Source organism: Oncorhynchus mykiss, chromosome 13 (genome assembly GCF_013265735.2).
Source record: "Oncorhynchus mykiss isolate Arlee chromosome 13, USDA_OmykA_1.1, whole genome shotgun sequence".
In the NCBI taxonomy this organism is placed as follows: domain Eukaryota; kingdom Metazoa; phylum Chordata; class Actinopteri; order Salmoniformes; family Salmonidae; genus Oncorhynchus; species Oncorhynchus mykiss.
This window is the reverse complement of record NC_048577.1, coordinates 67718962-67737415: the sequence shown is the minus strand read 5'-3', so window position 1 is coordinate 67737415 and position 18454 is coordinate 67718962. Positions and strand designations below refer to the sequence as shown.

The 18454-nt window shown below is 39.4% G+C and overlaps 1 protein-coding gene and 1 pseudogene across 1 annotated transcript in view; one reads left to right on the top strand and one right to left on the bottom strand.

The window, feature by feature from the left end:
- The window catches only part of LOC118938461, a 942996-nt pseudogene that overhangs the window by 3925 nt on the left and 920617 nt on the right, over window positions 1-18454 (bottom strand).
- Window positions 1-18454, top strand: part of LOC110515254 (NACHT, LRR and PYD domains-containing protein 12) — a 184199-nt gene that overhangs the window by 132293 nt on the left and 33452 nt on the right. The gene's annotated exons all lie outside the window — the stretch shown is intronic.

The following is an 18454-nucleotide window of genomic DNA, read 5'->3' as shown; positions in this document are numbered from 1 at the left end:
ACATGCTAATCTCTCACCATTACCAATAACAGAGACTACAACAAAACATGCTAACCTCTCACCATTACCAATAACAGAGACTACAACAAAACATGCTAACCTCTCACCATTACCAATAACAGAGGCTACAACAAAATATGCTAACCTCTCACCATTACCAATAACAGAGGCTACAACAAAACATGCTAACCTCTCACCATTACCAATAACAGAGGCTACAACAAAACATACTAACCTCTCACCATTACCAATAACAGAGGCTACAACAAAACATACTAACCTCTCACCATTACCAATAACAGAGACTACAACAAAACATGCTAACCTCTCACCATTACCAATAACAGAGGCTACAACAAAACATACTAACCTCTCACCATTACCAATAACAGAGGGGGGATGATCTTTGTGCCTCTGTAACTTTCTCATTCATCATTATCATCGATTCATTCCTGATTATTCATCATCATGGTAGCATCCACATGAATGTAGAAGTGTTCAGAAACATCTTCTATTCTTACTGACAATACAAGTGAAGTGACTCCAAAATGACAGGACATTATTCACCACTCAGTTTCTATTAGGAAAAACATCCAAAACACAACCGAGACAAACTGCAAATTATATTAATTACGACTTTTTCAAATGGGAGAACTACACACATAAAGTGCTTTCATATCTGATAATACTGACCTCAGAGTCTCCAGTTTACAGTGGGGATTCCCCAGTCCAGCAGAGAGCAGCTTCACTCCTGAATCCTTCAGGTCATTGTTACTCAGATCCAGTTCTCTCAGGTGTGAGGGGTTTGACTCCAGAGCTGAGACCAGAGAAGCACAGCCTTCATCTGTGACTCCACAGCCTGACAGCCTGACAAAGAGATCATCATGACTTCACAAACACACTGTTAATTTAACACCAGTAGTGTAGAGGGATAATGGCAGATGCATTTGGTTTATTCTCTCAAACAACATATAGATTCATCCTCTGTCTCCTAGAATTGTATGGTCATATTGTTATACTAATGTGAACATCAATGCATTTATTCAATATGTTTTTCAATATAATATTATATACATATTATAATACCTTTTTTTCTCTAAACTGAATATTTATTCTAGCTGATTAGTACTTGAATGTCATTGTATTTACTTACAGAACAGCTCTGGAGGCTTTGACCACTGGCAGCAGCCTCAGAAGACCTTCCTCTGATCTGGAGTATTTCTTCAGGTCAAACACATCCAGCTCCTTTTCTGAAGTCAGCAACACAAAGACCAGAGCTGACCACTGTGCAGGTGACAGGTTGGGTTTTGAGAGACTTCCTGATCTCAGGAAGCTTTGGATCTCCTCCACTAGAGAATGGTCATTCAGTTCATTCAGACAGTGGAACAGATTGATGCTCCTCTCTGGAGAGGGATTCTCCCTGATCTTCTCCTTGATGTACTTGACTGTTTCTTCGTGGCTCTGTGAGCTGCTTCTTGTCTTTGTCAGTAGACCTCGTAAGTGCTTCTGATTGGACTCCAGTGAGAGGCCCAGAAGGAAGCGGAGGAAAAGGTCCAGGTTTCCTGTCTCACTTTGTAAGGCTTTATCCACAGCACTCTTGTAGAAAGTAACTTCAGACTTGTCGTTTGTTTGCAGTTTGTCCATTAGATTCTGATTGTTGTTGATGAATGAGAGGAACACATATACAGCAGCCAGAAACTCCTGAATGCTCAGATGAACGAAGCAGTACACCTTGTCCTGGTACAGCACACATTCCTCTTTAAAGAGCTGTGTGCACAATCCTGAGTACACTGAGGCTTCATTAATATCAATGCCAGCCTCTTTCAGGTCTTCTTCATAGAAAATCAGATTGCCATTCACAAGCTGTTGAAAAGCCAGTTTTCCCAGTGACAGAATGCTCTCTTTATTCCAGTGTGGACCTGTCTCTTCTTTCCCAAGATACTTTTCATTCTTCTGTTTGGTATGAAACACCACAAGGTGTGTGTACATCTCAGTCAGAGTCTTGGGCATCTCTTCTCTCTTATGTTTCAGCATGTGTTCAAGGACTGTTGCAGAAATCCAACAGAAGACTGGAATGTGGCACATGATGTGGAGGCTCCTTGATGTCTTTATGTGTGAGATGATTCTGCTGGCCAGGTCCTCATCACTGAATCTCTTCCTGAAGAACTCCTCCTTCTGTGGGTCATTGAACCCTCGTACCTCTGTCACCTGGTCAACACACCCTGAAGGGATCTTATTGGCTGCTGCAGGTCGGGTAGTTATCCAGAGGAGAGCAGAGGGAAGCAGATTTCCCCTGATGAGATTTGTCAGCAGAACATCCACTGAGGTTGACTCTGTGACGTCACAACAGATCTTGTTCTTCGGGAAGTCTAGGGGCAGTCGGCACTCATCCAGACCATCAAAGATGAACAGAACTTTGTACTTGTTGTAGATAGAGATTCCTGATTGTTTGGTTTCCATTGAGAAGTGATTAAGAAGTTCAATGAAAGTGTGTTTGTCTCCTTTCATCAAATTCAGCTCCCGAAAAGGGAATGCAAATACAAATTAGACATCCTGATTTTCTTTTCCTTCAGCCCAGTCCAGAATGAACTTCTGCACAGAGACTGTTTTTCCAATGCCAGCGACTCCCTTTGTCAGCATAGTTCTGATAGGTTTGTCTTGTCCAGTTAAGGGTTTGAAGATGTCGTTACATTTGATTGCAGTCTCTGGTCTTGCTTGTTTCCTGGTTGTTGTCTCAATCTGTCTCAACTCATGTTCATTATTGACCTCTCCTGTTCCACCCTCTGTGATGTAGAGCTCTGTGTAGATCTTATTGAGAAGTGTTGGGTTTCCTTGTTTAGCGATCCCCTCAAATACACATTGAAACTTCTTCTTTAGATTAGATTTGAGTTCACGTTGGCAAATCACAGCAAAATCATCTGAATGAAGAAATAACACAGAGGATATTAATATTACGTCTGTTTTAATGCCTACAGTATTGTAAGACTGTTGTAACGTTTTAAATTATAATAATGTATTATCTTAACTGACTGTATAAATGTTTTCATAATGCATTACAGACTGGTGTGACTGATTATATTATTATTGGTATTATTGACGGTATTATTAATGTTGTCTCTCTCTCTAAATGAATCAACACAACACATCCCTGCTGCTACTTGATGAGGTCACTAGGTGTTGTGTTAAGGCTGCTACAATATCATTGAGTTACACAGCTACTTTAGCTGTACTTTAGCTACAGCTTTTAAATGTTATAAAACAGCATTCAACATGAGGCAGACAGATCTTACATTTCTCCAGTGTGTCAGCAAGCTCCTTCTGGTTCATTTTCCTCAGGACGTGCAGTGTGATCTTCAGAGCCCCCTCTCTGGCACTGCTCTCCTGCTTCTCATCTTCATCATCCACCACTTCCTTATCCTGCTTCTGACTCTCAAAGCCTTCTGGGAGTTCTGGACTAAGAATCCTCTTGAACATCTTCAGCTCGTTCTTCACAAATGTCAGAATTTTCTCTTCAAGCATCTGGAATAAATTAAGAGACAAATGCTTTCTCATTAACACATTAATGAATGATTGACAGGTCAACTTTGCTTGAGGTAAACAAAAACAAATGTACATAACAGGACCACATACACTGAATATGGAGGCCAGGTCTGTTTGATGACTCTGGGAAGACTGACCACTGAGAATCTCTGACTCTGATCTCTCCTGTTGGTTTCTGTGGACAAAACATGAGATTACATCTCCTCATCCAGGGAGTTCACACACACACACACACACACACACACACACACACACGCACACACACACACACACACGCAAACACACGGAGGGAATGTTGTGTTTGTTTAATATTGTTTTAGGACTATGAAAATGGACAAAATGATTAGCCTATGAATTATGAAAACAACAACAATAAATGGGAAAATGGGAGAGGAGAAATGACTAGAGACAGTGTTGTTTAAATCACTGACCAGGACCCATGAGTTCTTCTTACCTTTGTTCAGTAGAAAAGTCTCCCTCTCTAAAGGTTAGAGGAGGTTCCATAGACCAGTCACTCTTCATGGACACACAGCTGGGAACAGGGGAGGCTGGTCTCTCCTGCTTGATTGGACTTCAACACAACAGAGACAAACATTACATCTCTCATCTACTCTGAGCTCAGATGGGGAAACATAAGAAGAGTTTCACAAATATAACTGACTTCTAGACGCTCGTTGGCGCGCGCGAGCAGTGTGTCATTTTTAATGACGAAATTCATTTAGCGTCGCGAGCGTTGTAGTCAGTCTGTCAGCCCCGCTAAAAGGCTGGTGTCGTTACTCTGCCTTCTCCAGGGGATGTTGAGGTAAAGTTACTAACCGGGAAGGTTGAATGGTGTAATTTATTGGAGGGCTGGAAGACGCACTCTCGAGGTTGTTTACTCACAATATCAGATATTAAGATGATTTTTATAATGAATGTATACTGAGGTTGAGGTTCTGACTAGTGATTATTTACCCGGGATTCAATACCTGCTATTGAGGCGCCCTGAAAATAATATTCAAAAGTTTGGTCATTAGACACAGACGGGTTAAACACTAAAGTTACCGTCCATCTAGTGAAGAGAGGAGAACCGGACAGAGGTAGCCAGCAACCGTCAACGAGAGAGGGAGAAGCCTCACCGGGATTTAACAGGTGGAAGAAACAACCGGGGAGCTCCATCGGTCCACAAGAAATGCAGACAGCCGGTGATGATGTAGTGGTAGCTATGGTTACTAGGATGCTGCTGGTAGAGTAGCTAGCTAGCTTACCGAGCTGTACCGACTAGCTAGGATAACTAGGATGCTGCTGGTAGAGTAGCTAGCTAGCTTACCGAGCTGTACCGACTAGCTAGGATAACTAGGATGCTGCTGGTAGAGTAGCTAGCTAGCTTACCGAGCTGTACCGACTAGCTAGGATAACTAGGATGCTGCTGGTAGAGTAGCTAGCTAGCTTACCGAGCTGTACCGACTAGCTAGGATAACTAGGATGCTGCTGGTAGAGTAGCTAGCTAGCTTACCGAGCTGTACCGACTAGATAGGATAACTAGGATGCTGCTGGTAGAGTAGCTAGCTAGCTTACCGAGCTGTACCGACTAGCTAGGATAACTAGGATGCTGCTGGTAGAGTAGCTAGCTAGCTTACCGAGCTGTACCGACTAGCTAGGATAACTAGGATGCTGCTGGTAGAGTAGCTAGCTAGCTTACCGAGCTGTACCGACTAGCTTGGTTAGTCAGCAGGTCGTTCGTCTGTCTTTCGTCTCGATGATGGTGATGAATCCGGTGAACCACAAAATGAAACAAGGATAGAGAATGAAAAGGATCTGGCTACACTCACACTGTCCCTGACCGTAAAGAAAAAAGCAAATTGAACAGTAAACTTCGGTGTCTCAACACTGTAACAAACTACGTCGTTATTCCCCAAGATCACCTCAGTCCAATCTGCGCGTAACCGGCTTGGCGCCACACTGAACGTGGACGCGGACAGTTCTGTACGGGGACGCGGACAGTTCTGTACGGGGACGCGGACAGTTCCAGAACACGGACATGATCAGTGCAACACAATCAACTAAACCCAGTCTTTACAGTGGGTTACATTAGTAATATTCATTTTGTATTATTATGTAAAACAAACATTCTATGTTTTTTTATAACAATATGTTGAGATCTGGGTCCATCTCGCCAAAGTGTCTCAGAGTAGAACATTGGTCGTATAAGTGCTGAGAATAAAGACATTTTACACTTATGGGTATAAATTACCTAGTTACCTACCCATTACCTAAATTACCTACCCACCTAGTCGGCAGATATTTAGGACACCTCGTGAGCTGTCCTAAGTAGTTAAGAGTTAACAGCAGGTGTCTTGATAATACTATAGAATAATGCAGTGAGTCAGTGGTTCCTGCGCCACATGTAATTGCATTGTAGTAGTTAAAAATAATGTTTTTATATTTCTATGTGATCAACCCATAAATAATATAGACCTACATACAACAGTATGTCTTGTGCTTTTGGCAATGAGTTATGTATAATAATTATGTATGTCTGCATAGCATTTTGTCTTCATTTTGGCAGATTAACTCATGCTTATTTCTGAAGATGAACTCAGGTTGGAGTTGGAGCTGTGACCGAAAAGTGGCTGGATCGAATCCCGGGTCGGGCGCTGGAAAAAACAGGTGGAATTGATCTGACCACTGGAGGGCTGCTGGGTTCACAAAATCAACACATGAACCTTTTGTTGATCAGAACTCTAGAGGTTCTTCTTCACTGAACCGCAAAATAATATAACTTTTATTGATTTCATATTTTAAGGAAGTGATAGAAGCCTTTTTGGCTCTATAAGGAACCTTATTTTCTAAATACGTTTTTTTTATGATGATTTAATTATCTACATCATGTTATTTCAAGTTCTCCCTTTGGAGCACAACATCATGTTGTTAAATAATAATCCTAAATTGGGCGTGGCTATAAATTGGCTATGGCTATAAATTGGGCGTGGCTATAAATTGGGCGTGGCTATAAATTGGGCAATTGAAGGCGTCTAGGGTGTAATATGAGTTTGATGAAAATGAACATTGTTGCAACGTTGTAGGCAACATTATTGGCAAGGGACTTGATACCTACTATGCCAAGGATATTTAGAGTTGTTAAATGGGTGTGAAGAGTTGTACATTGCAACGAGTACAGTCAGGGTGCCGTGGAACCCCTGCAGTACCTCCGCAGACCCCGGATTGAGAACCCCTGCAGTACCTCCACAGACCCCAGATTGAGAACCCCTGCAGTACCTCCACAGACCCCGGATTGAGAACCCCTGCAGTACCTCCACAGACCCCGGATTGAGAACCCCTGATTTAGCAGATGCTCTTATCCAGAGTGATTTACAGTAAGTGCATTCATCTTAAGATATCAAGGTGAGACAACCACATATCACAGTCAAATATACAGGATACGAACATTCCATTCCTGATAAACAATGGATATATAGTGTTTCATCTTAAGATAGCTATTTATTTTTTTAATGAACTCGATAAATTCTTTATAAATGGTCATCTTACCTCTTAGCTTTGGTGTCATGTCCCCCAGAGAGATGCATTTTAGAGGCAGGGCCCCCCTCCTCTCTCTCCCTAGAGAGACTCATTTTAGAGGCAGGGCCCCCCTCCTCTCTCTCCCCAGAGAGTCTCATTTTAGAGGCAGGGCCCCCCTCCTCTCTCTCCCCAGAGAGACTCATTTTAGAGGCAGGGCCCCCCTCCTCTCTCTCCCCAGAGAGACTCATTTTAGAGCACTGACCCCTAAACAGAGATCCAACATGTTGGTTGTGGTTAACACAGTGACAACTAAACAGAGATCCAACATGTTGGTTGTGGTTAACACAGTGACAACTAAACAGAGATCCAACATGTTGGTTGTGGTTAACACAGTGACAACTAAACAGAGATCCAACATGTTGGTTGTGGTTAACACAGTGACAACTAAACAGAGATCCAACATGTTGGTTGTGGTTAACACAGTGACAACTAAACAGAGATCCAACATGTTGGTTGTGGTTAACACAGTGACAACTAAACAGAGATCCAACATGTTGGTTGTGGTTAACACAGTGACAACTAAACAGAGATCCAACATGTTGGTTGTGGTTAACACAGTGACAACTAAACAGAGATCCAACATGTTGGTTGTGGTTAACACAGTGACAACTAAACAGAGATCCAACATGTTGGTTGTGGTTAACACAGTGACAACTAATTACTGAATGTTAATTGTTCACATTTATCCATTATCTCTTTTGAGAAATAAAACAATTACTAACAGACATATAGAAACAATCAGGTGATTTAATGCATCACATAAATATGTAGTTGTGACATTTCATCTCCATGGCAACTGTCTTTAATAATAATAATAATAATAATAAGTCACTGTTTGTTAAGGTAGTTATAGACAGTACAGCAACAATAATAATAATAATAATAATAATAATAATAATAAGTCACTGTTTGTTAAGGTGGTTATAGACAGTACAGCAACAATAATAATAATAATAATAATAATAATAATAATAAGTCACTGTTTGTTAAGGTAGTTATAGACAGTACAGCAACAATAATAACAATAATAATAATAATAATATTAATAAGTCACTGTTTGTTAAGGTGGTTATAGACAGTACAGCAACAATAATAATAATAATAATAATAATAATAATAATAAGTCACTGTTTGTTAAGGTAGTTATAGACAGTACAGCAGCAATAATAATAATAATAATAATAAGTCACTGTTTGTTAAGGTAGTTATAGACAGTACAGCAAAAATAATAATAATAAGTCACTGTTTGTTAAGGTAGTTATAGACAGTACAGCAACAATAATAATAATAATAATAATAATAATAATAATAAGTCACTGTTTGTTAAGGTAGTTATAGACAGTACAGCAGCAATAATAATAATAATAATAATAAGTCACTGTTTGTTAAGGTAGTTATAGACAGTACAGCAAAAATAATAATAATAAGTCACTGTTTGTTAAGGTAGTTATAGACAGTACAGCAACAATAATAATAATAAGTCACTGTTTGTTGAGGTAGTTCTAGACAGTACAGCAAAAATAATAATAATAAGTCACTGTTTGTTAAGGTAGTTATAGACAGTACAGCAACAATAATAATAATAAGTCACTGTTTGTTGAGGTAGTTCTAGACAGTACAGCAACAATAATAATAATAATAATAAGTCACTGTTTGTTAAGGTAGTTATAGACAGTACAGCAACAATAATAATAATAAGTCACTGTTTGTTAAGGTAGTTATAGACAGTACAGCAACAACAATAACAATAATAATAATAATAAGTCACTGTTTGTTAAGGTAGTTATAGACAGTACAGCAACAACAATAACAATAATAATAATAATAAGTCACTGTTTGTTAAGGTAGTTATAGACAGTACAGAAACACAAGGCCATGTCTCACACTTGTTTTTATTCATTAAAAGTAGGCTTTTTATTGTCTTTCAATCTGTTATTTTTTAAAGGTATCTGAGAATATAGACAGAAAGGCTAAAACGGACATGATTGATCTGAGGTGGAAATCTTTGATCCATTCAGAAAGGTTTTATATGTAAAGTAGACTAGGTTATAATGTATAGTAGTGGGTTGTTAGTGATATGTAGATGTTATATTATGTAAAGTAGACTAGGTTATAATGTATAGTAGTGGGTTGTTAGTGATATGTAGATGTTATATTATGTAAAGTAGACTAGGTTATAATGTATAGTAGTGGTTTGTTAGTGATATGTTATATTATGTAAAGTAGACGAGGTTATAATGTATAGTAGTGGGTTGTTAGTGGTATGTAGATCAAGGTCTATACCTCGGCTACAGCCTACATATCATAGATGACCAGCCTAAACCTGTTCAGATCAGTTCACATAATGTTATAGTCCTACCAGTAGCAGGACAGAGAATGTACTGTATATAACCTACATATCATAGATGACCAGTCTAAACCTGTTCAGATCAGTTCACATAATGTTATAGTCCTACCAGTAGCAGGACAGAGAATGTACTGTATATAATCTACATATCATAGATGACCAGCCTAAACCTGTTCAGATCGGTTCACATAATGTTATAGTCCTTCCAGTAGCAGGACAGAGAATGTACTGTATATAACCTACATATCATAGATGACCAGTCTAAACCTGTTCAGATCAGTTCACATAATGTTATAAGCCTACCAGTAGCAGGACAGAGAATCTACACTATATATACAAAAGTATACAAAAGTATGTGGACACCCCTTCAAATTAGTGGATTCGGCTATTTCAGCCACACTAGTTGCTGACAAGTGTATAAAATCGAGCAGACCGCCATGCAATCTCCATAGACAAACATTGACAGTAGAATGGCCTGTACTAAAAAGCTCAGTGACTTTCAACGTGGCACCGTCATAGGATGCCACCGTTCCAACAAGTCAGTTGGTCAAATTCCTGCCCTGCTATAACTGCACCGGTTAACTGTAAGTGCTGTTATTGTGAAGTGGAAACGTCTTGGAGCAACAACGGCTCAACCGTGAAGTGGTAGGCCACTCAAGCTCACAGAACGGGCTCCTAAGTGTGGAAGCACATAAAAATGGTCTGTCCTCGGTTGCAACACTCAATACCGAGTTCCAAACTGCAACGTCAGCAAAATAACTGTTAGTCCGGAGCTTCATGAAATGGGTTTCTATGGCCAAGCAGCCGCATACAAGATCACCTTGCGCAATGCCAAGCATCGGCCTGAGTGGTGTAAAGCTCGCTGCCATTGGAGCAGTGGAAACGTGTTCTTTGGGGTTATGAATCACGCTTCACCATCTGGCAGTCCGACGGACGAATCTGGGTTTGGCGGATGCCAGGAAAACGCTACCTGGCCGAATGCATAGTGACAACTGTAAAAATTGGGGGAGGAGGAATGATGGTCTGGGGCTGTTTTTCATGGTTCGGGCCCCCTAGTTCTAGTGAAGAGAAATCTTAACTCTACAGTATAAAATGACATTCTAGACGATTCTGTGCATCCAACTTTGTGGCAACAGTTTGGGGAAGGCCCTTTCCTGTTTCAGCATGACAATGTCCCTGTGCACAAAGTGAGGTCATTACAGAAATGGCTTGTCGAGATTGGTGTGGAAGAACTTGACTTGACCTCAACCAATAAATCACCTTTGGGATGAATTTGAACGCCGACTGCATTTTGGTAAAAAGCCTAATATAAATCAAATCAAATGTTTTTGGTCACAATGTCTGAGCGGCATAGACCAAGATACAGTAGAATAGTATAGAATACAGTATCTACATATGAGATGAGTAATACATAGACTAAGATACAGTAGAATAGTATAGAATACAGTATATACATATGAGATGAGTAATGCATAGACTAAGGTACAGTAGAATAGTATAGAATACAGTATATCCATATGAGATGAGTAATACATAGACTAAGATACAGTAGAATAGTATAGAATACAGTATATACATATGAGATGAGTAATGCATAGACTAAGATACAGTAGAATAGTATAGAATACAGTATCTACATATGAGATGAGTAATGCATAGACTAAGATACAGTAGAATAGTATAGAATACAGTATATCCATATGAGATGAGTAATGCATAGACTGAGATACAGTAGAATAGTATAGAATACAGTATATCCATATGAGATGAGTAATACATAGACTGAGATACAGTAGAATAGTATAGAATACAGTATCTACATATGAGATGAGTAATGCATAGACTAAGATACAGTAGAATAGTATAGAATACAGTATCTACATATGAGATGAGTAATGCATAGACTAAGATACAGTAGAATAGTATAGAATACAGTATATCCATATGAGATGAGTAATACATAGACTGAGATACAGTAGAATAGTATAGAATACAGTATATACATATGAGATTAGTAATGCATAGACTAAGATACAGTAGAATAGTATAGAATACAGTATCTACATATGAGATGAGTAATGCCAGATATTTATAGCCGAGGCCAGATTCTTTTCACAACATTTCCAACAGAGACCATCAGGTTGGTCGGCATGATTAGTGATCATACTGTAGCTCAAACCTACTGTGACTGTTGAATGTCTGACGACGACCTAACTTTATAATAGTTCGTAGCCGACCTACCAGAATCTGCCCGTCTTTCCTTCAAATCAACACGTTTATCTGTCTTCTAATGCAGTGGTGTAAAGTACTTCAGTAAAATACTTTAAAGTACTACTTCAGTAGTTTTGGGGGGAATCTGTACTTTACTATTTATATTTTTAACAACTTTTACTTTACTATTTATATTTTTAACAACTTTTACTTTACTATTTATATTTTTAACAACTTTTACTTTACTATTTATATTTTTAACAACTTTTACTTTACTATTTATATTTTTAACAACTTTTACTTTACTATTTATATTTTTAACAACTTTTACTTTACTATTTATATTTTTAACAACTTTTACTTTACTATTTATATTTTTAACAACTTTTACTTTACTATTTATATTTTTAACAACTTTTACTTTACTATTTATATTTTTAACAACTTTTACTTCACTACATTCATAAATAAAATGATGTATTTTTTACTCTGAACATTTTCCCTGACACCCAAAAGTACTCCTTACATGTTGAATGCTCAGCAGGACAGAAAATGGTCCAATTCACACACTTATCAAGAGAACATCGCTGGTCATCCCTACTGCCTCTGATCTGGAGGACTCACTAAACAGAGAACATCCCTGGTCATCCCTACTGCCTCTTATCTGGCAGATTCACTAAACAGAGAACATCCCTGGTCATCTCTACTGCCTCTGATCTGGTGGACTCACTAAACAGAGAACATCCCTGGTCATCCCTACTGCCTCTGATCTGGTGGACTCACTAAACAGAGAACATCCCTGGTCATCCCTACTGCCTCTGATCTGGAGGACTCACTAAACAGAGAACATCCCTGGTCATCTCTACTGCCTCTGATCTGGTGGACTCACTAAACAGAGAACATCCCTGGTCATCTCTACTGCCTCTGATCTGGTGGACTCACTAAACAGAGAACATCCCTGGTCATCCCTACTGCCTCTGATCTGGTGGACTCACTAAACAGAGAACAACCCTGGTCATCCCTACTGCCTCTTATCTGGAGGACTCACTAAACAGAGAACATCCCTGGTCATCCCTACAGACTATGACCTGGCAGACTCACTAAACACAAATGCTTTGTTTTTAAATGGTGTCTGAGTGTAGGAGTGTGACCCTGGCTATCCGTCAATTAAAATAACATGAAAATTGTGCAGTCTGGTTTGATTAATAAAAGGAATTTAAATTATTACTACTTTACTTTTACTTTTGATACTTCATTATATTTCAAACCAAATACTTTTAGACTTTTACTGAATAAGTATTTTACTGTGTGACTTTCATTTTTAATTGAGTAATTTTCTATGAAGGAATCTTTACTTTTACTCCAGTTTGAGAACTGAGTTCTGTTTCCACCACTGTTCTAACGTTCCATATGAGACACAGTTTCAACAGACATTCTGGAACTGAGTTCTGTTTCCACCACTGTTCTAACGTTCCATATGAGTCACAGTTTCAACAGACATTCTGGAACTGAGTTCTGTTTCCACCACTGTTCTAACGTTCCATATGAGACACAGTTTCAATAGACATTCTGGAACTGAGTTCTGTTTCCACCACTGTTCTAACGTTCCATATGAGACACAGTTTCAACAGACATTCTGGAACTGAGTTCTGTTTCCACCACTGTTCTAACGTTCCATATGAGACACAGTTTCAACAGACATTCTGGAACTGAGTTCTGTTTCCACCACTGTTCTAACGTTCCATATGAGACACAGTTTCAACAGACATTCTGGAACTGAGTTCTGTTTCCACCACTGTTCTAACGTTCCATATGAGACACAGTTTCAACAGACATTCTGGAACTGCGTTCTGTTTCCACCACTGTTCTAACGTTCCCTATGAGACACAGTTTCAACAGACATTCTGGAACTGAGTTCTGTTTCCACCACTGTTCTAACGTTCCATATGAGTCACAGTTTCAACAGACATTCTGGAACTGCGTTCTGTTTCCACCACTGTTCTAACGTTCCATATGAGACACAGTTTCAACAGACATTCTGGAACTGAGTTCTGTTTCCACCACTGTTCTAACGTTCCATATGAGACACAGTTTCAACAGACATTCTGGAACTGAGTTCTGTTTCCACCACTGTTCTAACGTTCCATATGAGACACAGTTTCAACAGACATTCTGGAACTGCGTTCTGTTTCCACCACTGTTCTAACGTTCCCTATGAGACACAGTTTCAACAGACATTCTGGAACTGAGTTCTGTTTCCACCACTGTTCTAACGTTCCATATGAGACACAGTTTCAACAGACATTCTGGAACTGAGTTCTGTTTCCACCACTGTTCTAACGTTCCATATGAGACACAGTTTCAACAGACATTCTGGAACTGAGTTCTGTTTCCACCACTGTTCTAACGTTCCATATGAGACACAGTTTCAACAGACATTCTGGAACTGAGTTCTGTTTCCACCACTGTTCTAACGTTCCATATGAGACACAGTTTCAACAGACATTCTGGAACTGAGTTCTGTTTCCACCACTGTTCTAACGTTCCATATGAGACACAGTTTCAACAGACATTCTGGAACTGAGTTCTGTTTCCACCACTGTTCTAACGTTCCATATGAGACACAGTTTCAACAGACATTCTGGAACTGAGTTCTGTTTCCACCACTGTTCTAACGTTCCATATGAGACACAGTTTCAACAGACATTCTGGAACTGAGTTCTGTTTCCACCACTGTTCTAACGTTCCATATGAGACACAGTTTCAACAGACATTCTGGAACTGAGTTCTGTTTCCACCACTGTTCTAACGTTCCATATGAGACACAGTTTCAACAGACATTCTGGAACTGAGTTCTGTTTCCACCACTGTTCTAACGTTCCATATGAGACACAGTTTCAACAGACATTCTGGAACTGAGTTCTGTTTCCACCACTGTTCTAACGTTCCCTATGAGACACAGTTTCAACAGACATTCTGGAACTGCGTCAGCTACAAAATTACTTTCCATTTCATATCAGGAAATAAAGTAACGGTCACTGGGGGAATTAGTTTTGCATTGCCCGGCTCCCCGGGGGAGCAGAGTTTACACATTTTACACCATTCCATTGGTCCTTAAAATAAATGTCCACCCAGCTGTAGCACCGGGCCATGCAAAACAAACTTCCCACTGTAGCAGAGACACAGAGTTCTAATCCCAGACGCGTCTCTTCAAGACATCTCTCTTACATTATTTTTGATAAACATATAATTTACTCTAAACCAAGTTTAGCTGTGTTTATTTCCTCCAAAATGTGAGTTACTGTAGGACTTTAATAATTGTAAGCAGGCCTCCAAACCCAAAAGGTTTTAATTTGAGAATGTTCATTTGTATGCCTCAAATATTAAACTGTCTTAAAATATGTGATGATTAGTTGAATCAGGTGTGTAAGTGCTGGTAAGAACAAAAGGATGGAGAAACCCTGAGATAAACATAAAACCATATAATTGAAAAGCTCCTCCACCATCTTTACCAGACGTGTTACTGATAACATGTAGGTCAACTGATTAGTTTACACTTTGAAAACTGCTGTCTGTCAGCAACTCAGCTCAAGTAGCAGTTCTACTATCTAGTAATTTAGCTTTCCAGCTATTCATTCTCTTACTCTGTCCATTAGAATAACTTATTGATCAAAGATACTTACTTCTTTTTTTTTCTTCTCCCCATTTCGTGTTTTCTGCTCTGTCGTCTCAAAATGGATCCCGAACAAAAGAACAAGTTTACTTTCTGTTTCAGCTCAGCCGCCTCCCCACCCTGATAATAAAGTGTTATATTGGTATCTTCCACTAGATGGCAGTAAACACCTGCTGTAACTAGAATTTACCATTTGAAGTGTTTGGTTTCTTGGTCCTGGTGACTTCTGGGAAGTGTCTCAGAGGAGGTGTGCTGATCTAGGATCAGGTCCCCCCTCTCCCTGTAATCTGATGCATTATGATCTAGGATCAGGTCCCCTCTCCATGTAATCTGGTTAATTCTGATCTAGGATCAGGTCCCCCCTCTCCATGTAATCTGGTTAATTATGATCTAGGATCAGGTCCCCCCTCTCCCTGTAATCTGATGCATTATGATCTAGGATCAGGTCTCCTCTCCATGTAATCTGGTTAATTCTGATCTAGGATCAGGTCCCTCCTCTCCATGTAATCTGATTCATTATGATCTTAAAGACTAAACTGATCCTAGATCAGCTCTCCTACTCTTTATGAATACTGTCACAGGTGACTCCTCAAGATGAGGAGATGATTTATAAAAGTTCTTTAAAAGAGCCTTTGGGGGATTTTTGAGACCAGGTCCCTCCTCTCCATGTAATCTGATTCATTATGATCTAGGATCAGGTCCCCCTCTCCATGTAATCTGATTCATTATGATCTAGGATCAGGTCCCTTCTCTCCATGTAATCTGATTCATTATGATCTAGGATCAGCTCCCCCTCTCCATGTAATCTGATTCATTATGATCTAGGATCAGGTCCCTTCTCTCCATGTAATCTGATTCATTATGATCTAGGATCAGCTCCCCCTCTCCATGTAATCTGATTCATTATGATCTAGGATCAGGTCCCTTCTCTCCATGTAATCTGATTCATTATGATCTAGGATCAGGTCCCTTCTCTCCATGTAATCTGATTCATTATGATCTAGGATCAGGTCCCTTCTCTCCATGTAATCTGATTCATTATGATCTAGGATCAGGTCCCTTCTCTCCATGTAATCTGATTCATTATGATCTAGGATCAGGTCCCCCCTCTCCATGTAATCTGATTCATTATGATCTAGGATCAGGTCCCTTCTCTCCATGTAATCTGATTCATTATGATCTAGGATCAGGTCCCTCCTCTCCATGTAATCTGATTCATTATGATCTAGGATCAGGTCCCTTCTCTCCATGTAATCTGATTCATTATGATCTAGGATCAGCTCCCCCCTCTCCATGTAATCTGATTCATTATGATCTAGGATCAGGTCCCTCCTCTCCATGTAATCTGATTCATTATGATCTAGGATCAGGTCCCTTCTCTCCATGTAATCTGATTCATTATGATCTAGGATCAGCTCCCCCCTCTCCATGTAATCTGATTCATTATGATCTAGGATCAGGTCCCTTCTCTCCATGTAATCTGATTCATTATGATCTAGGATCAGGTCCCCCTCTCCATGTAATCTGATTCATTATGATCTAGGATCAGGTCCCTTCTCTCCATGTAATCTGATTCATTATGATTGTGTTGTGTCATGTCTCTTTATATTCATGTAGCCTGGGGGAAATGTAGCTGTATTGAAATCACCTTGTTTTATAACCTTCTTTGTTGCTCAGTGGTACTTCAGTTGTCCTGACCACGCCCACTTCTTTCACACAGTAATGCTCCAGCATCCACTCAGAGATTATGCATCTAATGCCTTCCTCAAATACTGCAGAGTTGTTAAGCAAGTCCCTGAGATCGTCCTGTTCAACCACATGTATTAGTTTATTTGTCAGATGAAACCTGAGGGGACTGTAGTGTGTCATAATGCATCAACATGGTTCTGAGGTCCTCAACAATGTTATTCTGTACCGTAGCTGGGATGCTGTGTTCTTTCCTGCTTTACTAAATAACAAGACAGATATTGTTTTAGAGACGTTCAATTAGCTGCTCAGTGTTGATCTCTGTGTCTTGAACATATTCAGCCTCTGGCAGACTCTCTACATCGCTCATGTCATCTTCAATGGGATCAGTCCCAGTCTCATGTCATCTTCAATGGGATCAGTCCCAGTCTCATGTCATCTTCAATGGGATCAGTCCCAGTCTCATGTCATCTTCAATGGGATCAGTCCCAGTCTCATGTCATCTTCAATGGGATCAGTCCCAGTCTCATGTCATCTTCAATGGGATCAGTCCCAGTCTCATATTCATCATGAGGGCAATTCTCATCTAAGTTGAAAAGAGCCTATCAGGACAGGTATAAAGTCTTCTTGATATAATTGTCCTGTTAGAGTTGTAGGTAAAGAGCCTATCAGGGCAGTTATAAAGTCTTCTTGATATAATTGTCCTGTTAGAGTTGTCAATAAAGAGCCTATCAGGACAGTTATAATGTCTTCTTGATATAATTGTCCTATTAGAGTTGTCAATAAAGAGCCTATCAGGACAGTTATAATGTCTTCTTGATATAATTGTCCTGTTAGAGTTGTAGGTAAAGAGGCTATCAGGACAGTTACAAAATCTTCTTGATATAAATGTCCTGTTAGAGTTGTCAATAAAGAACCTATCAGGACAGTTATAATGTCTTCTTGATATAATTGTCCTGTTAGAGTTGTAGGTAAGAGCCTATCAGGACAGTTATAAAGTCTTCTTGATATAATTGTCCTGTTAGAGTTGTCAGTAAAGAGCCTATCAGGGCAGTTATAAAGTCTTCTTGATATAATTGTCCTGTTAGAGTTGTCAATAAAGAGCCTATCAGGGCAGTTATAAAGTCTTCTTGATATAATTGTCCTGTTAGAGTTGTCAGTAAAGAGCCTATCAGGGCAGTTATAAAGTCTTCTTGACATAATTGTCCTGTTAGAGTTGTCAATAAAGAGCCTATCAGGGCAGTTATAAAGTCTTCTTGATATAATTGTCCTGTTAGAGTTGTAGGTAAAGAGCCTATCAGGGCAGTTATAAAGTCTTCTTGATATAATTGTCCTATTAGAGTTGTAGGTAAAGAGCCTATCAGGACAGTTATAAAGTCTTCTTGATATAATTGTCCTGTTAGAGTTGTCAATAAAGAGCCTATCAGGACAGTTATAAA